Genomic DNA, 25,824 nt, shown 5'->3' on the forward strand with positions numbered 1-25,824 from the left:
ACACCAGAGGTGATTGCAAGGTGCCACAGGAGCCTGGGGAGCAGGGTGCTCAGAAACTGAACCTGCAGAACATGATGGTACTAAGACAAGGAGAAAGAATATGAACTAAAGAACCAGGTGAAAATGAGAGGATTCCTTGACCGGGGTTGCTCTAGACTCCAGGGGAGACAAATTTTGACAGGGCAGAGTTTAGGAGATGAAATGAACTCTGAGGGTAGCCATTAACAGCAAGAAGTCTCAAGTTCTACCAGGCAGATCTGAGGGATAAGGGAGTCTGAGTAGGACAGAGCTGGAGGGTTATTAGAATAAATGTAAGGGCTCAAAAGACATATGGGACAGGGGATAGAAAATGAACAGTAAACAGAAAGAAGTAAACTTATTGAGCAAGGAATGAGCTATAAGAAACCATAAGAGTAGAGCTACCTGGTAGAATAGGTGCTGTAAGAACAAGACTTAAAGTAGCAGAAGGTATGGGGTCTGGGCCAAGACTGATCAGAAAATTGAACAAATAAAGGGAGAGATGATGAGACGAATGGAGTATGAGATGCCAGAAGGCCCAGGGACTGTATCCTAGATGAATCAAAGTTAGGTAAAAGGAACTGACCCATAGGAAACAATTGTTAGAAATTACAGAGGCCAAGAGGGGGTTATGGACAAAAGGAGCTGTGAGTGAGAGAAGAGAAAAGTAAAAGGTACTGAGAAAACAAGGGGAAAGAAACAGAAAGGTAGTCACAGGTACAAGCTCTGAGAGATCCAGGAACACAGGAGCTGAGTACATAGCTCAGCTAACTCATAGGAACTGAGAATACCTGTAAATCAGCTGAGGCATCACAGAGAAAAGAAAAGATACTCAAGTGTGGGGATTTAGTCATATAAAGCAGCACAATGAATAGGAAAGAAACTAGATGCTGTTGAGGAAACCATAGGAACTGATGGAGCAGAAGTCAGAGATAAGGCCTGAAGAAATGCTAGCAGGAAAAAGCAGAGTGAAAGAGAAGTGGATTGAAAAGGGAACTCAGAGACTAAGCTATGAAAGAACATCTTCACTTGAAGTGCTCAGATAAAGGAAACACAAGATAGATAAAGTTAGGAGCTGGGCTGGGAGAGAGATGATGTAACAAGGAGCACAGTATTCAGAAACAGGGTCTTGAGCTGAGACTAAAGGCTGAGCATGAAGATGTAGGAGGAAATAGGAAGGTATAAGCTCTAAGACCTAAAACTATGCTCAAAGAAGATAGGAAAGAATACTGAACAGATGGCAAGAGGATGAAGGAGCTATAGGTCCTGGAATTGAGTGCATGTCTGAGGCTGTGGGAGAAAAAATATTGAACCTAGAAAGAGGGAGGAATGCCCTAAGAAGAATGGCAATGACAAAGGAGCTAAAACTCATCTGGTGGAATGCCTAAACATCTAATATGAGCAATAACATGAACTTGTAAGGATAAATGTATCCAGGACAATTCTGGCCACCGAAAAGAAAAGAACCTAAGGTCTGGACTGGGTGGGGTGTGAGAAATTGTCTCCTGAACAAACAGGAGACACAGAATTTGAAAGGGCAAGTCTCATGGGAGAATTGCCAGAGCAACCAGATTCAGAATCCTGACAGGTCTTTTCCTCTGCCTCCACTATCATTACTCCTAGATTCCAAGAAGAGAAGGCCAGAGCTCATTGTACTAATATACAAGTAGTATCAGGTTGTAAAATGCAGTGCCAGTCAGTGTACTAAGCATAGCCCCCCCCCACAAATTCCTTAATATAGTTTAATGATATGACCTTACTGCAACAGCCAGGTTTCTGGGTGGTCTTTCTGATTCCTTGAAAAGATCCCTTTGATCAAGATTTCACCTCCTTTAAAATGGGGAAGGGGGGTTAAGACTATGGGGCAAAATTCCCCACGTCCCACACCTGCCTAAGAATAGCATCAGGATAGTATGAACAGAGGAAGAGATGGGGAGGGGAGCAGGAGGAACAGATTTACTCAAAGCAACTGAACTACTTGCAAGCAGGAGATATAAGACATATGGGAGCATGGAACTCAGAGCAGAAAAAAAGGGGATTGAGAAAACAGGTTTGAAAGAAAAAGGCTGAGAGGAAAAGGAGTTACAGACTTGATGAGAGGGGTGCAGAGATCCAAGAGGTCTCTAGAAACATATTTAGAGACAGCACCTGGAATGAGCACAAGGTAGAAAGTTAAAAATAATATCTAATATGTATGGCATGTTTTAAAGATTGCAAACTATCTCACCTGAAGCACAGCAAATTCAAGATATATGGGTAGTATGGATATTTTCTTAGAAATGAGCAAAATAAGATTCAGAAAAGAATGTGATTGTGGTTACACAGCTTATTGGAGATGGTATTTCAGACCAGATTTTCCTGATTGCAGTTCCAACTGTTTACTTTGCCATAATGCTTTAAGACAAGGTTAAAGAGTCAGGGACCTGAGCAAATGATTGAAATGAAATGAGGAAAGAACTAAATGATGACAAGGCAAAAAGAACAGTATTGAGGGGCAGAACTGAAGTGTAAGGATAAGAAGGTGATAAGAAAATATAAGATAATAAGATTCCAGAAAAGGAAAAGAAAAAAACAAAGCCAAGGAGGAAAGAATCTATAGAGGATAAGAACGAATTACAAGGCTAACAAAAATTAAAAATAGGGGTAGCTAGGTGCCACAGTGGATAGAACACCAGCCCTGGAGTCAGGAGTACCTGAGTTCAAATCCAACTTCTGACACTTAATAATTACCTAGCTGTGAGGCCTTGGGCAAACCACTTAATCCCATTCCCTTGCAAAAACCTTAAAAAGAATAAAGTAAAAAACAAATAGCAGTGTACTTAGAACTAAGAGAAAAGTCTTCATTAATTTCCTCCATTCCTGGGCTCTATCCCAGGAAAGACATGAGGAAATTCTATTCTAAAGTTGCTGTGTATCCAGTGTGAGTGACACAAGACTTTCTCCTAGTAAGATGCCTATGTTCCAAGCTCAAAAAAAACCAACAATTGCTCTTTTGCTAGAATTAATAGTATCACAGGCTTGAAATCTGAAAAAGATCTTAGTTTTAATTATACAGTTTTAACATGCAATTTAACTACATTCTTTCAATGAGGAGATAGGAATTCAAACCCAAGCAATACAAATATTATGCTTTTTCTCCATAAAACTACTGTTGCTCTCACTGAAAGGACTGAAAAAATTCCCAGGGCAGGATAGGGGTACCTTGTCCTCCAGGATAAGCCCATTAGAATATATCACCACTTGAAGACCCTGACAGTCAAATAGCACAACTATAAGATATGGCCATGTTGGTCATCTCTTCCCAGAGGATCTGAAGAGAGGAAGCTAGAAATTAAGATTAATAGTTAAAGATAAGGGGCAGCTGGGTGGCACAGTGGATAGAGAACCAGCCCTGAAGTCAGGAGTACCTGGGCTCAAATCCAGCCTCAGACACTTAATAATTACCTAGCTGTGTGGCCTTGGGAAAGCCACTTAACCCTATTTGCCTTGCAAAAACCTAAAAAAAAATAGTTAAAGATAATATGGAGCCTAATGACTAGCAGTGAGTGTAATAGGAATAACTGAAAAGGAAAAGGAAAAACCCCCCAGGCAGAGCCTGGCTCCAAGCCTCTATGATTTAAGTTGAGAGTTCAGGTAGGTTCATGCTGGTATTTCTATTATAAAGCCTGTCTCTGTCTTCTTTTACAGCCAGTCCCAAAGCTCCATCTGTCTTTCCTTTGGCACCCAACTGTGAACAAGAAACCTCCTCCCAAGTAGCTCTGGCCTGCCTGATGATAGGCTACTTCCCTGAACCTGTGTCAGTGACGTGGAATTCAGGGGCTATCTCCAGTGGAATCCAGACCTATCCCTCTGTCCTCCAGTCCTCAGGATACTACACTTCAAGCAGTCAGTTGACAATTCCTGCAGATTCTTGGCACAGCCAGTCATACAACTGCAATGTGTTCCACCAAGCCACATCTACCAAGATTGACAAGAAAATCGGTGAGAAGGAAAGGGAATGACTAGGGCAGAGGGTGGACATTTATAGTTTTAAGAGATCTGTGGAGAAAGAAGGTGAAAAAGATGGGCCACAAAAATCATATGTGGTTTTAAAAATGTCATTAGACTGGGGGAAGAACTGATCTGGGAGAGGAGAAGAATCTATAAATATAGAAACTTGGGCAACTATTGGAGGTCCCATAAAATGTGGAGGTTAAATTATACTTCCTCTTGTCCTCAGGGGAAAAGAAAACTGAGGTTAAAGGAAAAGAGATGACTTGCCAGATTTTATCTTAATAGCTACTATTAGTAAGTAGCAGAGTTAGATCCTCTTTCAACTATGCCAGGCTGCCTCATTTAATTTAGGATTACCTGTAATATCATCAAGTTCCCCTACAGGCATCTGTTCTTTAGGCAATTACTTTGACTGACATTTATACTCAGATAACAAATGATTCAAAATGGGGGAGATGGTGTAGCAAGTCAAAACCCTTTACAAATTCAGACTGATGGTCCTAATGTTTAGATTAGAAATACTAACTCGAGACTTGAGTATATAACTGTACAACAAAAAAACATGCATAACCTATTCTCTATTTTTTTTTCAGTACACAAGACACAAGATTGTACATGCTGCAAATGTCCAGGTATCTGGAAAGGTTCAGACTACCTCCTTGGACCTGCTAAGTACTGAGCAGAAAAATAACCAGGGTTGCTAAGGAAATAGTGGGGAAGAACTGGAATCCCAGGGCAAGCAGGTTCACAGAAACAAGAACATGTGCTCAGTTAAAAGTTTTCTGTGATCCTAAGAGACAAGAATGAAACTAAGGCATCTGGGGAGGAAAGCTATGGCCTTTGGGGAATATATTGGTGTTTTCAACAAATGGTCATGACTGTAGAGTAAATGTGACTCCTACAGGTGAAGGACAAACCCTAAAGTCCAGTCTGAAAGAGAAGCACTATATCCAAAAAAAGACATAGAGCTTCTCTAGTAGACTTACTAACGCTATGCTTTATAATAGGACAACTACCAAATCAGTGCAATTTCAGACTATATTGAAAGGTGGTCCAAGACTAGGGACTTATTAGTCTCACTGTGTTCAGCAGATCACCTTTATAGTACTAAACACAGATTCAGTTTCTGTTAACATATTTTAGGAAGGTTAATGACAAATGGAAGAAATACCACAATAGTAAAAGAACTCTATTATTCAATATGAAAACAGGGTATAAAAGAAAATGGGGTGAAGAAGAAAAGGTTTGTGAGATAGGATAAGAGGGGAAGAAAAGAAAGAGACATGATATATGTCTTCAAACTATTTGAAGGATTGTCATGTGGAAGAGGAATTAGACTTGTTCTGTTTGATCCCAGAAGACAAAATTGAGGAGCTATGGTTAAAATTGTAAAATGTTTAATTTAGTCAGGATGTGAGTAGTAGCTTCCTAATAGGACTATTCAAACATAAAATGAATGCTTCAGGAGGAATTGGGTTTCCCCTCACTGAAAGTCTTCAAACAAAGGCCAGCTGATCTCTCATTAGTTATGGCACAAAGAGATTTCTTGTTCAGGAGCCTGTTGGATTCTAAGGTCCCTTCTAAGTCATACTCTGCAGTTCCGTGAGAAGGAAACAAGAATGCAGGTAGAGTTTGAGGACAAGGAAGGAAAGTTTGAAGAATGTACTAAAAGTCCTCTAAAGAGTGAGCATATTATATACTTTGGGTTCTTGGAGGGTTGCTGACTAATGCATATTTTCTTTCAGCTTGTGATTTAGGTGGACCTTCTGTATTCCTCTTCCCTCCAAACCCTAAGGATACACTCTCTCTCACAAGAGACCCTGAAATCACCTGTGTGGTGGTTGATGTGAGTGATACATCAGATGTTCAAATTGCCTGGTTCAAAGGTGATAAGAAAATTGATGGTTCTAAACAGACACAGAAGAAACTAAATAATGGCACTGTTCAGGTGACCAGCACTCTCCCTGTAGTCCGCCAGGAATGGCTGAAAGGCACATCGTACACCTGTAAAGTTGATAATAAAGATTTGCCATTTCCTGAGAGAAAGACCATCTTCCATACTAAGGGTAAGAAGCTTGAACATCTTGGAATCACAAATGGGTACAAACTTGTCCTTATTCCTAAAGACTTCTTCTAAAGAGGTCAGACACTTCTATTACTTCAGATTTATTGTCATTTGATCTGTCTTCAATTCCTCTTCCTATCACTATTCTTTGTCTACTAGCTGTATAACCTAGGTCTCAATTAGTTCCTCTATAAAATAAGGTCCCTTCCAATTCTCCAATCCTATAATCCCATGAAGTTTTTCCACTAAGTCCTGGGCACAAAGCACTGAGAAGTACAAATGAGTCTCTCAGTTATATAAATAAGGGCACTGAACTTCAGGAAGATAAGTTTCTTAGTCTCACAAATGGTTAAATTTACATGTCCTCCCTCCGAGATAAGGCTTTTATCCCTAAAATCAGTATGTAGCCTTTCATAGGCTCTGGAAAGGAAAGAATTTAATCCATGGTAGTCTGAGAACCAGAAAAAAGACAGAGAATGACAAAAGACAAATTTAACTTTAAGAAAAATGTCTTAGTTGACAGGGTATGGTGATGGAGGAGAAGGAGACTTTTGTCTTTTTGCATGGAAAAGTATTAAAGCAAGTTATACTTCTCCTTGCTTCCAATGCTTCTCCACTAGTCAAACTACCCTAAGTATCTCTCCTCATAAGTCTGAAAGAATATCTGGTCTAGTAGGTGAATAATGCTTGATCAGGATAAGAATAAGGATTCCTTTGTGGGAGAGTTTGTCCCTATGATGAAGGATGAATATATGGGTAAGGAGGCAAAGAAAGTATTAAGGAAAGTCAACACTCAAGATTCCAAATTAAAGGAAACTAAAATTAGAGGATGAGTCCAAGAAAAACATGATATAACCAGCAGGAACTTTGAGAAAGTTCAAAAATAGGAAGAGATCTTGTGTCTTGGTGTGGGAGAAGAGATTTATATGATGACCATTTTAGTCTCTTTAGCTCCCAGAGTCTCTTCATCTACAATACTGTGGCAGAGAGGTCTGACTTCTCTGGGCAATGTTCACATTTTCTTCTCTTCCCGTAGGTGAAAGAAAGAAGCCTGATGTATATGTCTTTGGCCCACATCAAGATGAGTTGAAGCAGCATGAAGATACTGTTACTATTACCTGCCTCGTTCAAAATTTCTTCCCTGATGACGTTGTTGTTGAATGGCTAACTAACAACAATCCAGAGTCTGAAGCTAACTATTACACCACCCAAGCAATGAGGGAAAAGGACACCTTCTTTGTCTACAGCAAGCTCAATGTGAAGAAAACAAAATGGGGAGACAATAGTTCCTTCACCTGCATGGTGCTGCACGAGGCCTTACCGAATCAAAGTTCCCAGAGGACAATCACTGCAGCCCCGGGTAAATGAGAGAACAAAGAGAATCTCTCTCTCTCTCTCTCTCTCTCTCTCTCTCTCTCTCTCTCTCTCTCTCTCTCTCACACACACACACACACACACACACACACACATACACACATACACATATACACGTGCATACGCACACACATGCTCACATGCACACCCCCTCCAGGGATAGCCAGTTTGAAGGACCTCCCTGGCCACTTTTTTCCTTATCCTAATTCCCCACCAAGGGTTCTTCCCTCTTCACATTTTCCAGGCTGTTGTCATAGAAGCCCCACATGAAAATTATAAATGTAAATTTTCCATTATCCTCAAGCAAAACAATAAAACACCTAGCACCATATCTGGAACCCCTCTGACTGGACTGTTTCTTTCTGGAAATGACCCCTGGGAAGGTATTAAGAAAGGGGAAGCATTGCTCAATCCTGCAGCTGACACCAAATCTCAGTAGTTATGGTAATCAAGGAATTCAGTCCAGAAACTTCTTTCTCACCAAATGAATAAATAAATAAATAAATAAATAAATAAATAAATAAATAAATAAATAAAAGCAGATTAAGAGTTGACCTCACATCTCAGCCCACTAAGCCTCTTCTGGTCCTACATGGAGTTTGTCACTACTGCCATCTAGGGGTTCATATTACAAAGAACACAGGACTAGAAATAAAGAATGAATAGTAATTTAATGTTCTTGGGCTAAGGGCAACAGACATCCATGAGGATTGAATTAGGAGCATTCTATGTCTCAAAGCTGAATATAAAGTATAAAATATCATCCTAGCCCAGAAGGGAATATTGTCATCTTAGAATAAGCCATTCCCCCTATCCCACAACTCCCACCCTGTCCCCTTCACCCCATCTCTAGGAATTAGGTCCAGGAGTTTACAGAGCCTAGTGGGAAGGTGCTATAGAATAACTAGAGGAATTCCTCAAACAATTATGATCTCACAATTTTATTGCAAGTTAACATGAATTAACATAATGTGTCCTTGTGAAGTCTGTGAGTTTATGAGTGTGAATATGAATTTATGTGTTGAGTATGTGTCTGTGTGTGTATAAAAATATTTTTTGGGCATTATATCGATAAAATTCAGGTATCTTTCAAATATTTGGCTACATAGGCTGGAATTTATTGTGTGCATATGAATGAGATGTGAATTTAAAAGTCATCTTTAATATTTGTGTGAAATGCCAAGTAACCCATCTCCTCTCAACAGGCAAGCTATGACCCCAATTTTCTTTTTCTACTCAATGAAATAACTCACTTGTCTCTCTGCATCCACACATTCCACACATAAAATATAGTTGCAAAAGGATGTGCTAATTACAATGTACTAATATAAAATTTACATTTACACTCAGCTTTCATCCCCATGCTGACTTTGTTACCTCTACAAATTGATGAAGACTGTGAGAAGGCTAATCCCAGCCTGAAACCTGGGCTTTCAGTCTTCCAGGTCTCAAACCAACCCTCTCACCTCTCTCAGCTATTTAATTCTCTTCTAGGGCCAATGTATCCTTCAAACACACACACACACACACACACACACACACACACACACACACACACACACACTCACACAGGCAGATGACTACATGAGCACCCCAAGATAGAAAAAAAATTATCATAGACAATAGTGAATGATTAAAATAGCAACAAGCTCACTTGAAAATACATCAATTCATCTACAATATTATATATTCTCATTCATACAAATTCCCAAAATTAAGACACATATAACATAAACAATTGCTCAAGATGTCACAGAATATACAGTTGCATTCTCACTAACAAATAATATATACCCATTCTTATAATCAGCAAAATCATAAGCACCCAAAATAGAAACACACCTACTTTCAAAATTATACTTATTTATGCTCCATTTTTGTTAACATCAACACTCACACGTAACTCAGAATTTTTCTCATAATCATACAAATATATAGGCATCCAAACTCATATATTCATTCATTCTCATCTTTACTTAAAATCATAGTTATACTTAATTTAACAGATGCAAACACACTTATATTCATAGTAAGATACTTAAACATATTCACATTTATCCACAATTAGATGCTAATACTCAGTCACATACACATACACTCACTCCCAAAATCAGATGTTCACCTTTCAAGTCAGTCCAAATCTACAAATATTTATTAAGCACATACCAATGCAAATTACACATAGTCATATATTTTGAAGCCCAAATAATAATGACCTCATATCCCCTATCCTTCCTGATGCTTCACACAAGACAAAACATCCAGAGGCATGTCCAATTTTTCCCAATGACCTCAAAAAAGTGTAGTGTCTGTTAAGGAAAGGATCCTCAAGAGACAGGGTAGCAAGACTTCCTCACATAAAGATTTTCTAAAACTATAATCTTGCTTCTCCTCAATCACCCAAAAGAAGCAATTATGGAATAATCTCAAATTCAGATTGACATTCCAAGCCATCAACCAAATCCCAATTCTAAGCACCAAAAGGACAAGTGGAAGACAGGCAAAAAATAGAAATGATTAGATCAAGGGATTGGACTAGGAAAGATCTTTGGGTTTGACCACTGGAAGAACTCAGCTAGAATGAGCAATAAGAAAAGAACTAAGAATCATGGATAGATCCATAACTCACTTACAGGGAGGAGAAATCAGCATTGTCCCCCGACAATAAGAATAGTACAATGAGAACAAGTAGACCCTGAAAATCCATCTCTATTTCTTCCAAAGAAATAGTATAAATCCTAATAGATGTTTGAAGAAACTTGGATTATGACCTACAAAAGAGCCCGTGGAGCTAAGTAGGCAGGAAATCAATGGGGAACCAAGAAGTCAAAAAAGAATCTATAAAAAAATTGTTTACAAACTTTTTCTTATATAATCCTAATTCCATTTCCAATCTTCCTGCCCCAATTCTAATCCTCATTAGAATACACTTTAGCTTCATCTCACACCTTTGCCATTCTTATCTCTAACTCCCATCCCCATCCCCACTACTTTCCAAACTCTTCTCAATCCTCCCTTAGGCAGTGAGAGGAGTGAAAGCTGTAAGAGAGTCAAATTCAATGTCTCAAGGATTTCCCTACTCTTAGGCCTCCACACACAGAGAGAAAAATCATCAATTTAATTTCCAACCCTTTACCTCTCTACAGAATTGATACCAGATGAAAACTGTGCTGAGACCAAGGATGGCGAGCTGGATGGATTGTGGACCACAATATCTATCTTCATCACTCTCTTCCTCCTCAGTGTGTGCTACAGTGCCACTGTCACCCTGTTCAAGGTCTGAGAGTCTTATATATGATTTCTCCCTTGACCTGAGTCTTCATGACATGCTTCTTCCACAAGGATTAAGATACAAGGAGCTCTGGGTAATCAGCTCAGAACATAAACCAGATTCCATGTTCAACCCTCTCCTGACACCACACTGAGGAAGACTTCACTAAACTGTGCAAAAGAGATCAGAAAAGAACCCCCCCCCTTTTATCTTCCCTCAGTTCCTCATACTTATCCCCTCTACTGTCCTGAGTCTTATGGAAGTGGCATAATTCATTAAGGGGAAAGAAAGGGGTAAGCAGCCCTGTCCTTAAATCTTGATTTTTTATTCCATCCTTTTTGTATTATTATGCAGGTGAAGTGGATCTTTTCCTCTGTTTTGGAGTTAAAGCAGCCAATGATCCCTGATTATAGGAACATGATGGGACAAGGGGCCTAAGAGAGCATCCCCTACCCCTCTTTGGAGCTTACTCCCAGAGACAGACCTTCAGTGAAGTGAGAGCTCTCACCAGAACTGCCTCAATATCTCCCTAATACAATGAAATCCAGCTTCTCCCTGAACGTAGACATTCATCTGTGGTTCCTGTCAACATGGGGCAAACTCTGCTTCTTCTATTACCCAGAATAGAAGTCAAGATCAGGAAAATGGAACCTGCATCTAATAAGGGTTTTGTTCTTGATCTATTGCCTTTCTCCCACAAGGACCAACAAGGAGAAGCATGTTCTATAGATTAAGGGTGAAAAGGCATAAAGAACAGAAGCTTATGGTCTACAGTGAAGGCTAGGGAAGGACCAGCATCATGGCAGGTAGACCTGTAGTCACATTCATTCCAAAAAAAACAGAGTCCCTCCTCTGGTGCTTCTTTTAATGTAATACCTGTTCACAGTTGTCCAGGCCTATGTCCACACCTTCCCACTCTCCTGACTTGGTAAGAGCTAGCTTGTAGTGCTTGCCTTGCTGCTTTCTTTCAGGTTGCCAGAAATGACTACATTCTGTGTGCTCTTACTGTTCCATAAGTAGCTGTGAAATAGTAACATTGTAAAAATCATCCTGTGGATAATGTGGTCAGAGATTGAAGCTGGGCCAGGAGTGGGCCCCAAACACTTGCTCCCAGAATTTGGAGGGAAATGGACAAGTGGGTGCCTGAAAGAAAAGGAAGTTAGACTAAGGTGATGGCGTGTTCTGGTCACAAATTAAGCCCTCCCCAGAAACACTTTGATTGGCTGTTCATAAGTCAAAACCAAAACCAGGGATGAGTTCAAAAGGAAGCAGCCCCTTGTAAATTATGATAGCCTTTATTAAATTAGCAAAATCTCAGGATAAAAATTCTATACTTTCTTAATTCTCAGTTCTACTCTCTTTAAGTTATATCCTTTAATTAATAAATAGTAAAATCTGAACTTGATTTGGGGGTAATTAAAGAAATATTTTTTCTGTAACTAAAAAAGGAAATTTGCATGTAGTTGATGCTTAATAAATATTGAATGAATCAATCAATCAATTAATCTGGGTATCCCAGGATAAAAGAAAAGTTTGGTGGTAGCAAGAAATAATTATTAGAAATACCACCAATCATCCTAGCAAGTCTGAGGTTCTAGAGTTTGAAAGAAAAACCTTTCATATAATCAGAAGACTGAATCGATAAGCATAAATTTGGATTTGTAAAATGTAACAATGAGTTAATCCAAAGCAACAAGCTTATGAATAGTTCACATTGGTATTTTAATAATAGTTTTTAATTTCCTACATTTAGCTCTGAGGTGCAAACTGAGGACACCAAGACTTGAAGAACAGGTGGAAGAGAAAATATCAGTTCAGCTACCTTCCTGCCTTCAGCAACTCCAAGTCACCTCATTGTACAGGGTGTTTCCCAGTAGTCATGAGGGTGTTAGAAGGGATAATTAAGCCATTGGTCAATGAAATTGTGACTCCAGCCAACAAAATAAAACTTAAGATTAGATTCTTAGGGAGTGGCATTCAAATCCAATGCACTCCACTTAGTACAAAAAGGCAATTACTTCAGAGCTCTTTATCAGTCTGAAAACACCAATCCTTCTTCTGACAGTGTCATTTCAATTGTGCTGATACAACCCCATTTGGGGTTTTCTTGGCAAAGATACTGGAGTTTTGACAGATTCCTTCTCCAGCTCAATTTAAAGATGAAAATACTGAGGCAAACCAGGTTAAATGACTTGCTCAGGATCACACACACACACACACACACACACACACACACACACAAAGAGAGACAGAGACAGAGACAGAGACAGAGACAGAGACAGAGACAGACAGGGAGGGAGGGAGAGACTTAGCAGGTATCTACATAGTTAGTAGGTCAGATTTGAACTTAGATTTTCCTGACTCAAGACCTAGAGCTCTATCCACTGCACTACCTAAATGCCATAACACTGGCTACTGTCACAGATCCCATGAAACTAAACTTCTTTCTTCCCCCTACCTCTTTCCTTCTTCCCTCTAACTCTTTCCTTCCTCCTTCCCCCTCACACTTTTCTGTCCATTGCCCTTCTGATTTATCCCCCATCCCACATGGAACCCAAAAGACAGAATAGTGGGGGAGGAGGGGAAGGAATGAGAGAAACCCCAAAATCAAAGAAAAAAATTTAACAAGTCTTTGTAAGTACCAAAAGCCTTCAGACCTTTCCTCTCCTCTTCCCACTAGTCAACAACTCATTATTGACCATTTCAGAGAAGCTCTGTCTCTACTGCCAATTCATATTAACTGCATTTTATCAGAATGTATCCTGGCAGGTACCACTGTGTATGTGACTAATTCACCTTGGTTGTGAATGTGAAATAGTATTCATTTTTCTGTTCTTCCCTGAAACATCTTCCCCACTAACTTTTTCAACCTCTCCAGAAGGAATATTTAGACCAATATCTGATAGATATTGCTGGTGTAGCATGGCCATTTAATTGTCATAAAATGAGAGAAATGTCCATACTCCTGCTGTCTCTTCCCCATCCCCCATCTGTCTTTATAACCTTATCCTCTAATGCTCAGCAATGGAAAGGATATTTAATCATTTTAAATTACTGTTATTGAATAAATGTTTTACTTCAAATTTTTTTAAAAGATATTCCAAGCCCTCTTAAGAACATATAGCTAGCAAACCAGCCCTCTAGGAATCTAACTCCTCAATATGAATGGGAGTTGTTAAGGACCATAGGGTTTAATAAAAGCTACTTAAGGAAAGTATTGTCAACTTCAACTTTTAAATGAATAAAAATTAAGTTCAGAGGTTGAATGACTCTCCTGAGCTCACATAAATGAAAGAACCAGGACTGAAACCTGACTCCAAGGCCAAGGTAATTTCCACTACTTAGTAAATAAAATCTTGTAATAATTTCTAAACAAGAGTCTGAAGGCCCTTTCTTGAGCAAAAGAAGCAAAAATAACAAGAGGTGAGAGTTATAAGGATTATTATCTAATAACTGTACATAAAGCAACTCTGCTACTCATACCAGCTTCAACCAGGGTCGGGGGAGGGGAGGAAGAGTTTTTTGAGAACCAAAGGAGGCTTTTGAAAAGTTCAACTTGGATTCTGGTGACACTAAAAGGACTTCACAAAGAATCAAGACTCCTAGGGAACTAGAAAGAAAGAGATCACTTAATAGGGAAGAAAAACATGATATGCAAGCACTAAATTGCTAAACATTTATTAACTACTTACCATGGGCCAGGCCCTATTGTCAGGCCTTGAATGAAATAATGAAACACTCCCTGCTTAGAGCAAGAAAAAGAAAGATAATTATTGCTTGGGTACATTCTTCCTAAAGAAATCTAAAAATTTTTTATACAAAAAAGCAAATTGGTATATAATAAGAAATTTAGCTAAAGCAAATATTTGTCTAGAGTTCAATAAAATTGTGTTCAAGACAATGTCTTCCATGAAGAACAAATTAATTAAACTTTCACCCTTTGAGAACCATAAATGCTGGAACATTTATGTGGAAGCCCTGTGGAAACCAGTTCAGACTCTACTGGTTGAAACCCAGGAAGTTAAGAAAGTTGAGGGACCAGGAGGGTCAAGATACTGGAGGGCTATAAATAAAGTCTAAGAATCACAGATTTTGAAATAAGTAAAAGTAAAAGACTTGGTGTCAAAAGTAAAAAATCTCCTAGACTAGTTCCAAAAGATAAGATAGTTGTCCCAAGAAGATGACAGAGAATAATGAAATGTAAGGCAAAAGTCATCTGCATAAACTGTGGAGTATTATTTGAAAATAAAATTTTACATGAGAAGGGAAACAGAGAAAATAATATATATCTTTTTTTAGATTTTTTTGCAAGGCAAATGGGGTTAAGTGGCTTGCCCAAGGCCACACAGCTAGGTAATTATTAAGTGTCTGAGACCAGATTTGAACTCAGGTACTCCTGACTCCAAGGCCGGTGCTTTATCCACTGCGCCACCTAGCCACCCCTAACATATATTTTTAAAGGAATATTCTATCCCCCACCCCACCCCCCAAAAAAGGAATATTCTATCCCAATTAAACAGTCTGATGAATGGTCCTTCACTCTAAGGTTGTTTTTTTGTTGTTGTTGTTCTGGGACCTGTCACTCAAACCTTTTTTCCGCTGAGCAGGTAGAACTACACACTGTCCCATCCCAGCTCCCCCATGAGAGACACATAAGGACCAAATTCCTGTCTATGGTAATCATTTAACAAAACAAGAATTCTAAATTTACAGAATAGCTACAAACTGAAAACATTTTAATCTGACAGTATTCTACTGAATTCTAGTATTCTATAACTTTATTGCATCTGTAATTATATCACACACACACACAAAAATCCCTTATGTAAAGGTTTCCTAGTCGATTAGTAAATAAATATTAAGTATATACAATGTTCCAGGCATTATCGTAAATGCTAGAGAAAGGGGAAAAAGGGAAGAAAGGAAGAAAAGAACAAAAGAAAGGAGAGAGACAAAGAAAGAAAGAAAGAGAGAGAGAGAGAGAGAGAGAGAGAGAGAGAGAGAGAGAGACAGCAAGAGGAGAAGGAAGGAAGGAAGGAAGGAAGGAAGGAAGGAAGGAAGGAAGGAAGGAAGGAAGGAAGGAAGGAAGGAAGGAAGAAGGGAAGAAGGGAAAAAGAGAAGAAAGAAGGGAAGATAGAAGGCATAAGCTAAAGATAAAATGGAAATAAAATTGACAACACATTGTTGTCAGTTCAGACTCTAGTGGTTGAAACCCAGGAAGTTAAGAAAGCTAAGGAGGGTTAAAAGTCAAAAATAATGCCTGGACTATAAGTCTGGGTGACTAAGAGAATGTTCTTTATGATTTTACAAGTCTCTCAGTATTTTCTGCCTCCTGGGAGTAATTGGAATGATGGATTACTGTTCTCATGATCTAAGTGTTTGTCAGTGAAGATTTATGAGTCTTTCATGTTTTAAACATTTCTTAAGTACAGGAAATACCTTATATATACTACTTTGTAATGAGTAACTTTTCTAAAATGGATTCTGTTGATACCTTTAGGAAAAACTCTAGACATGAACCATATTAAAGTTCAGTTTTAAGAGATTTTTTTTAAATTGGGAAACACCAAAATACATAAGAACTTGGCTCCTGTTTGTGAATAAGAATAACAGGAACTTCATGAACCTCTTCATTTTCTTTTTTGTTTTTTAGATTTTTCAAGGCAATGAGTTTAAGTGGCTTGCCCAAGGCCACACGGCTAGGTAGTTATTAAGTGTCTGAGGTCAGATTTGAACCCAGGTACTCCTGACTCCAAGGCCGGTGCTCTATTCACTGCACCAACTAGCCACCCCAGTCCCCTTATTTTCAACTATGCTATACTCCTTTGCCCTGCTCCATCATGCCTTCAGGAATCTCATCAATGGGAAACTCAGCATCCTGCAAGATTGCATCAGCCTTTTTACTGTAGTTCATCAGTACCCTCTGTTATGGTTGTAACCCTTCTGCTTAGAACCTACTCCCAAATTTTCCTTTTGAAGACACAGGCCAGTCATTGCTTAATTTCTCATTCAACTGCACTCCTTTGAACCTCATTGTGTCCCATAACTAGATACCTTCTCCTGGCTCCCATTTTCAGCTTCTTTTGTGTATTATCTTTCCCATTAATAAATGATTTCCTAGAGGGAAGAGACTATATTTTTTCATATTTCTATCTATATTTTTTAAGAGAAAAGCCTTGAATTACCTCACTTTGGAGTAAAGCTCCATTAGCACTGAATCTAGTCTGCATGAATCCAGTTAAGAAGCTACCTGAGGGTGGCTAGGTGGGGCAGTAGATAGAGCACCAGCCTTGGAATCAAGAGTGCCTGAGTTCAAATCCGACCTCATACACTTAATAACTACCTAGCTATGTCTTGGGCAAGCCACTTAACCCCATTGCCTTGCAAAAATTTTTAAAAAAGAAGCTACATGAGTCAGAAGTGGAAAATATAAATAAATTTTATATAAATATTACGTAAGTCAATAAAGAAATCTGGTGATGACTCAAAGTAAAATAATTCCTTCAGATATACAAGCTGAAACATAATGTAATGGAATAAATACAAAGTGAAAATTAAAATTGACAAATACATTAAAAGATTTTTTTTAAATGTAATTTAGGTTTTGTTACTATGGTTACTGACCAAAAGAACTGAAAGTGCAATGAGGGAAATTGTAAAGTGACATTTAAGGAATTTAATTAAAATTCAAACAAAAGTTAATGAATGACAGAAATAAAATTGAAGAACAAGCCCATGTTGGATAGAACAGAAATGTAAAAAGAATCTTATGAATAGCCAGAATAAAATAAATGCACATATCAAAATAGCGGATATTCCAGCAGTTATTGAAAAAAGGAAAGTTAGACATCATGTTTGAAGATGAAGAAACCTTGACTAAGTATAAAAGATAATACCTAGTAGGAATAAATTCAAATTGATATACATGAAGACATAATTGGTAAGCTACAAAATTATAAAATCAAATTTTATATAATTCTCCAACATTCAACATAGAAAAAAAGAAATATTTTTTTTAAATATTTACTGAAGTAACATCTGAATTCTCAAAATTACAGAAGATCACTGAAACACAACCAAAATATATTGTTTTTTAATGATTTGGTCCCCAATCATTGCCATGGTCTTATTGACAATAACCATAGTGGTTGAAAACAAAACAATGTACTTCAAAAAGCAAAAAAGAATTTATAAACAGAAATTCACAAGTAATGAGATACCCACAGTAGCAAGAGAAGAATTTTCACTGATTCAATAAGTTCTTAACAAAAAATAGTAACACACTTATTATTAGTTTTAATAATTTATACATATATAAATACATATTTAAAAGTGAAAGAATGAAAATAGCAATTGGGAATAGTCATGATTTCATTGGTATAAGGAACTCCCAGTTGAAGAAGCTCTGCCTGTCATTTCAAATAAGCACATCATCTATGACATCTGGTCCTTGACTCTGTCCATTTAGGACAGAGTCAAGATGGTGGAGTAAAACCAGGAAACTCCCAGAGCTTTTCCCAATACAACTTTAAATGAAGCCTCTACACAGACCTTAAAGCTCCCAATTCCAACAACAACAAAAGAGGGAAGCAAGTTCTCAACTCAAGATATCATGGAAGAACTTCAGTAAAGATCTGTAAAGGGAAATATAACCCAGCATAGGTGGGAGAGCTGGAAAGCCTGGGGAGGTTCATAATTCAAAATACTCAACACTGAGATGAAATGGATAAAAGTTTTTCAATTCCAAAGGAGTTAATAGAAGTTTGGACTAAAATATATAAGTACAAATGCAAGTTTAAAAAGATGGGAGTGGTATTAATTTTATCTGATTAAGCAGAATTCAAACTTGAAATTAGACTTATCCAAGGTCACATAGCTAGTCTGTGTCAGAGGGAGTATTCAGGTCATGCTAACTTTGAGTCTGGCTTTCAATTCACTATAGCATACTGCCTTCATATATAAGAATGAAGTAAATATTTTTTTCTAAATGTAATAAAAATCAACAAATTAGATTTTGGGTTAAAATGTGTATTACAATTAATAAAAAAGATAATAAGCAAATTCATCTTTTTCTTACCAACAAAAAGATATTTAATACAGATGAAAGTTAATTACAACAAAAAAGGAAGAGAAGGGGAAAAAAACTGCTTACCCAAAAAACAAAACTCTTATCTATAAGAAGGTTAAACCACAGCTATATAAATAAAAATTATTGGTATAACTTGCTTCAATAACTAACATATTTTCCCATTTATAAGATGCATCTTTTTTCAAAAAGTTTCTAAAAATAATTCTAAAAACTGGGAGCATCTTATATAGTGGTTGTAGATTTTATTACTTACATTTCCTGCTTTTTCACACTTACTGTATTGTGCTCGTTGTTTCACATTTGTTACCTGCATATTAGGTTACTTTTGTCACTTTATGCCCAGAAATGGCTTCGTAAAGATTTTCATACAATGCTGAATTCAAGTTCAAAATGATCCAGTTTTGCAAATGGAAATCGTGCTGCTGAACATCATTGTGGTCTTTCTCCAACTGAGAAAACAATCTGAGACTGGCTACGGGAAGAAGAAACCCTACTGAAAATGCCCTGGCAAAAGAAAGCCCTGAAAGGCAAGGTAGTCAAATGGCCTGAGTTAGAGAGGGAAATGAAGAGATGGATTGAAGAGCAAAGGGTCAATGGAATTCCTGTGTCCACAAAGATGAGTCAGCAGGAGGCCAGACAAATTGTTAATGAAAAAGAAGTGACTAATTTCCAAGGAGGACACAATTGGTGCTTCAGGTTCATGAAACAGAATGGATTTAGCATGCATTCACACACCAGACTGGCCCAGGGAGAGCTTGTAGTCAACCCCAGACCAGAGTCCAGGCAGGAGAGCAAGCAGAGCCTCTCCTAAGATGGTGATTCATCATCAAACACAGATGAGGAAAAGCTCATAGATGGGAGTTTTGACAGTGATGAGGAGTTGCATGAACTTTATAATGAATAAAATTTGAGTTCAATAATTTTATGTAATATATTTTTTCAAATTTTGGATCCCAAAATTAAGGGGAGTCTTATACATGGGAAAATACAGTAATTTCAAAAGTTGAGATGAATAGAAATGGCATAGTGGATAAAGGACTAGAATTGGAGGGCTGGGCTCAAATTCCACCCAACACTTATTTGGATGTGTATATATGTATATATCTCAGTTTCCTCACATTTCAGTTAAGGGAATTAGATAGACTCCATGGTCTCTCATATCCTCATTATTTCTAAAATAGATTGCTTTTTCTCTAGGCAATTCTGAAAACAAAAGAAAATAATAAAAAACAAATTCATATTTTACTTGTAATAAACATTAATGTCTGAATTATCCTATTAAGTGAAAAAGGCAGAATGGCTCAAGAAATTAAATCTCTTCATATTGCAGTAGAAAGATCACTGAATTTAGAATAATTAAGACTTGGATTCAGATCTGACCTATGCTACTAGCTCTGTGATCTTACCTGAGCTGCTTAACTTCCTTTGGCTTCCATTTCCTAATCTGTTGGATTAGATTATCTCTGAGGTATTTTCTGTTTCTATGACACTGATGCTATTATCCTTGCTATTTGCCATAAATACATTTAATGCAAGAAAAAAAATCAAGATTAGCATTAAGAGGCTGGAAATACATAAGGGCAAATAAAAAATTTAAAAATAGGAACATTAAATTCATAGATGGTAAATTATCAATAATAGTCTGAGAATCAGGAAATAGGTTTAAAACCCTCTTCTGACACATATTGGCTATGTGACATACAATCCACCTCTTAGTTTCCCAAACAATATTATGAATTGCAGAACATTTACTGATCTGCATCGGTAGAGAAGATTTCCTCAAAAGAATTTCTTATTTCATGAAATCACAAACCCAGTCGCTCTCCCCCACCCCCCAAAAAAGCTTTGAGAAATAGCTAAAAATATAATATCAAGATACTTTAGCACTCCATTATCAAACAATTATATTTCAAATTTAAAAATCAGTTCTGAAATGCTTCTATTAAAAATTAGAATTAGTAGATATATGGCAAGAACTAAATGACAGAAGTAGGCGATATACATATAATGGTCACAAGATTTTCTTACACACTAGTACAGAAAATTTTTTCAAAAATTCAAAAAGGAAGAAGTTATATCTGCTTTTTTTTTCAGACCACATTGCAATCAGATAGAAATTAATTTACAGCAACAAGGGAAAATATAACAAAACTATATGAGAACTTAAAAACAATGTATTAAATCAATAAATGGTTCAAAAACATAATTCAGAGAATGACAAGAGACAAGATGATGGATTAGAAGTAGCTCAACTGAATTTTCTCAATATTTCTCCTCAAAACAACTTTAAAATAATTCCTAAAATCAAATTTTGGAGATCAGGATGATATATTTTTCTGGTCTAAGAACACTTAGGAGGCAGGAAGTTTGTTACACCAGGGTAGAGGCCTGTCCAGAGTTTATACACACAGATGGTAGCAACAGCAACTTTAGGGGCTTTAGCCCAAAGAAAGTAAGAGGATAAGACAACTGGTCAGAGACATATTACAGGGGACCCTTTGCTGTTAATAATAATTGGCACTGAATAGTATTCTGTTGTCCATGCACAATTCTGAGTCACAGTTCCTGGGCACAGTCAGTCTCAAGGGAGCAGGGATTCTAGTCAAAGAGAAAACTGGTGTTTGGGGTTGTAGGCTAATATTTTGCCTATAAATATTAGCTTTTTTCTTCTCCAACTATTACTATCATTTTATTCCTGGGAAAGACCAGAGTACAGAAAAGAACATTGGCCACATATTTCCCAGTAGCATACCACCTTGGAAGCACTAGAACTAGCTCTGAAAATAGCAGCACAAATAAAGTCTAAAGTGTAGGACAGTATTCCTTCATGCCCAGGTGAGTAGGATGCAACTTTTATATAAAATTCATTCAAGAAATAGACTGGAAAGAGAGCAAACAAATAAAAACAATGAATATGACCATAGAAAGTTACTATGGTGTCACCCACCTTGCATTTGCTCCACCAAGATGATATATAACTTGCTGAAAGAGTATGCTGAAAAAAAAAAGATAAAGTTAACCCTTAGAATTTTATAGCCTAAATTGCAAAACCCTTAAACATTTGGATGGATGCTGCATTTGTCTTAATTCATATAAACATTGTTTGCATTTTATCCATATAATCCATCTTTGTCCTCGAATAAGATAAATTGAATAAGTTCCCTCATTCAGTGGCATCAAGTTTGACATTGAGGTATATGTGAGACATTTAAACGACATACCTCAGAAGCTTTGGGGCCTTGGTTTGTTGAACAGAGAACCTGATGTTGTCTAACTGAAATTGTAGGATTTGCCTTAGAAACCATCTAGTTTAATTCCCTTATTTTCAGATTAAGAAACTGAGGCCTAGAGATGTGAAGTGATTTATTTGCCCAAGTTAACTAAGAGAAATCAATACAATTCAGATTTGAACAAATGTCTTTTACTCCAAATATGGCAAACTATTCAACCCTGTCTCTTCTGCCTGGAAATATTAGCTTTTTTCTTCTCCAATTATTAGTATCACTTTAATTAATAGTGTGACAATTTTGTGTGACAGGAGACAATAGCATGGGAAAACCCAATATAACAAGCCCTCATAAGAGAAGTGCTATGTTCTAAGAGCAAAGCAGAATTTAAGTAGCTTCTATCTTACACAAAATGCGAAAATTTAGAGAATCCACACCAAATGTTCACATTTGTGCCTGATCTGTGGTAGTACATTCTGAGCTTATAAAGGTCTGATCAGTCACTGTCAGAAATACTGCAATTTGACTATAACATAGTGATGTCAATTTGATCCTCTTTGAAAACAAACCACAACAAGCAATTAACAAACCAAACTTTGAGTGATCTTTTGTAACTTAATGGAGGGAAGGGGGGGGGGGGAGTTGTGTGTGTAAAAGTGTGGGGGCAGATATAAATATATACTTATTCTCTTGAAAGTTCTCCTTCAAGACAGCATAGACACCAGCTAAAACATATGAGATATAGACAAAGTTATTCTCCAAGGTAAATGTAGCACTTACATTTTTTTAAAAGGTGACTATAAATTGAACTTTCCCCAAAAGACACTAAAATAGGAACAAAGCAATAGTCAAATAAAAATTTTAAAAGAGATTAAAAACTGAGTCAAAATATTTGATTGACAATAAAAGAAAATTGAATTGATAAATCAAAAACCAGCAACTCGATTTTTTAAAAGAACAATGAAATTGACAGAAAACAAAGAAAAGGAAAAGGAAATAATAACAAAATTGAGTTTTATAAAAGTTTATTCACACCTTTGTTTTGATACTTTGATGGATCTGTGATCTCACAAATGAGAGCCATCCATGACTGCTGGGTATGTTTATTATCACAATTAACAAAAAAGGCAGGCCACATGAAGCATCCTAAAATCATAGAAAAAGATGTCATATATACTAGAGAATCAACAAATCTCTATTGGAAGGAACTTCTAAAGTCTTCTAGGCCAAACCACATCTGAGCAAGAATCCTTCCTATAACATAGTCAATAAATAATAACATAAACACCCTGGGCTCAGTTTCCTTATATATATATAAAATCTGGAACTCATTCATAATGATATTTATGATTTCCTCTATCTCTAAATCTGTTATCCTATGATTTTCCATGTGATAATCCTATTCAATTGTTGATGTTTAGTCAGGGTCAACCCTTTGTGACTTCATTTGGAGTTTTCTTGGGAAAGATACTGGAATGGTTTGTTATTTCCTTCTCCAGATTAGATGAGGAAACTGAGGAAAGCAGTTACTTGTTCAGGGCATCACAGCTAATAAGCATCTGAGGCCAGATTTGAACTTCCCTATTCCAAGCCTCTCACTCTATCCACTGTACCAAACAAGCCTACAAAAAAATAGTCCCTGCCTTTAAAGACCTTACATTCTACTTGGGGCAGGGGGGCGGGGGCGGGGAGAGAAGATATAACATAAACTTACAATTATCATGTAATTCCTAAGTTCTTTCTTCAGACAAAACATCATCCTATTTCTTCAAATCATTGTCATATGGTCAAGTGCACAACAAAATGAAATAAAGCCCTTTCACCATACTGATTACCTTCCTCTGAATACCCACCAATTTAGCATATTCCTCCTAAAATGCAGCATCCAAAATTGAACATAACACTCTATATATTGTCTGACCACAGTAAGATACAGCAGGATTGTAGCAAATAAATCCATTTTTCCAAACAGAAAGCAAAGAAAAAAGGAGTATACATATGACAATATATAACTGACAATACACAAAGAAGATGAACTTTCCCATCTGAGCACAGTAACTCACCTCAATCAAGAGAGAGAATCCCAGATATCACCCAAGGGGAAGTTTTTCAAGATCTATAATGTAGTCAGTTAGAGAAGGTGCTAGATCTTTCCCTTGTCATCTTCTCACCTATGTCTTTTTCTCTCTTCAGGGACCTGAAAAGAAATTGGAAGCGCATGACTTCTCGCACCAGTCTGAAAACCAGAAGACCAGAAATTTCTTTTCTCTAACTTTCACCCACTCTTCTCTGCATGTAAGTTATAGAACATTAAATACAGGCATATTTTGGCGATATTAAGGGTTCAGTTCCAAGCCACACAATAAAGCAAATAACACAGTAAAGGAAGAAAAGGTTGAAAGAGAGGAAACAGCTGTTCAGTGGAACAACCAAAACACACACATTTATCAATTAAATTCATCATCTTATATAGATGTGATGAGCGATGTACAAAAACATTTACAATTCCAATATCAAAGATCACTGATCACAGGTCACTAAAACAGATATTATAATAATGGAAAAGTTTGAAATATTGAAATACCAGAAGGTGACAGAGACAAGATGTACACACAAGCTGTTGGAAAATGGCACCAATAGATTTACTCAATGCAGTTGACTCAAACCTTCGATTAGTTCAATTTTAAAAAGCAATATATGTGAACCAAAGTAAAATGAAAAATGTCTATCATAAATTTCTGTCAATGAGGACAGTCCTATGCAAATAACCCTGGAGGCAAAGGTTACACATATTTCTCTAATTGGTTTATAATGTGAACAATTATATCTATAGAAGTCATATATCCATTTGAAATTTATCTTGGTGGGAGGTTTGTAGGTCTAAATTTAATTTTTTCCAACAGTTATTGTCAAATAATTACATTATCCTTTGACCTATATCTAGACAGAATATGGACATATATTACCTGTAATAGCAATACATCCTAACATGCATATAACATTCATTATACATGGAAAAAATATCTCTCAAATTAATGGCTAGCAGAAAAGTTCATGACTAAACAAAGGAATAGAGAAAAATCATAGAAGATATGAATTATATTTTTTCTAGTTTGGCAATTTGTTACAGCATTGAATTAGTTAATTTAGGTAGGACTATATTGCCATTTTGTATTGATTTATTCTCTTCATGAGCAATTAATATTTTCCCAGTTATTTAGATCTATATTGTTCTGCAAACAGTCATGTGTAATTATACATAGTTCTTGTGTGAATCCTAGGAGGTAACTGTTTTCTGCAGTAATGCTATTATGACATATTTTTTAATTTTTTTTCAAACAAAAGAAATTCTCTTCTTTCTACCTTCCTATACTTCCCTACCCCCATTGAGAAATCAAGAAAAGGAAAACTATTACAAATATGTAAGTCAAGCAAAACAAATTTGCTTATTAGTCATGTCCAAAAAATTAAAAAGTCTCAATTCACTCTCTGAATCTGTTACCTCTCTATCAGGAACTGAGTAGTCCTTTTCATAATAAATCCTTTGGATTTATAAATGGTCAATATAGTGAACAGAATTCTTGTCTTTCAAAGGTGTTTGCCTTCACAATATTGTAGATATCATCCGTGTTCTCCTGACTATTTCACTGTTCATGCAAGTCTTTCCAGATTTCTCTAAAACCATTCCTTTCAAAATTTCTTACAGTATAATAATATTCTATCACATTCATACACCATAACTTGTTTATCCAGTGACTAAAGGATGGTCATCTTCTATACTTCTAAT

At 36.9% G+C, this 25,824-nt stretch overlaps 1 long non-coding RNA gene across 1 annotated transcript; it reads right to left on the reverse strand.

The window, feature by feature from the left end:
- Positions 1–21,041: 21,041 nt before the first annotated feature.
- Positions 21,042–25,187, reverse strand: LOC141506493 (uncharacterized). The gene is made up of 4 exons (XR_012473908.1): positions 24,101–25,187; positions 23,073–23,183; positions 22,818–22,862; positions 21,042–21,805 (listed from the first exon to the last, which is right to left on the reverse strand). It is a non-coding gene; the product is annotated as an uncharacterized LOC141506493 (long non-coding RNA).
- Between the last annotated feature and the right edge of the window lie 637 nt (positions 25,188–25,824).

The sequence above is a fragment of the Macrotis lagotis genome, chromosome 1, assembly GCF_037893015.1.
Source record: "Macrotis lagotis isolate mMagLag1 chromosome 1, bilby.v1.9.chrom.fasta, whole genome shotgun sequence".
Classification (NCBI taxonomy): Eukaryota; Metazoa; Chordata; class Mammalia; order Peramelemorphia; family Peramelidae; genus Macrotis; species Macrotis lagotis.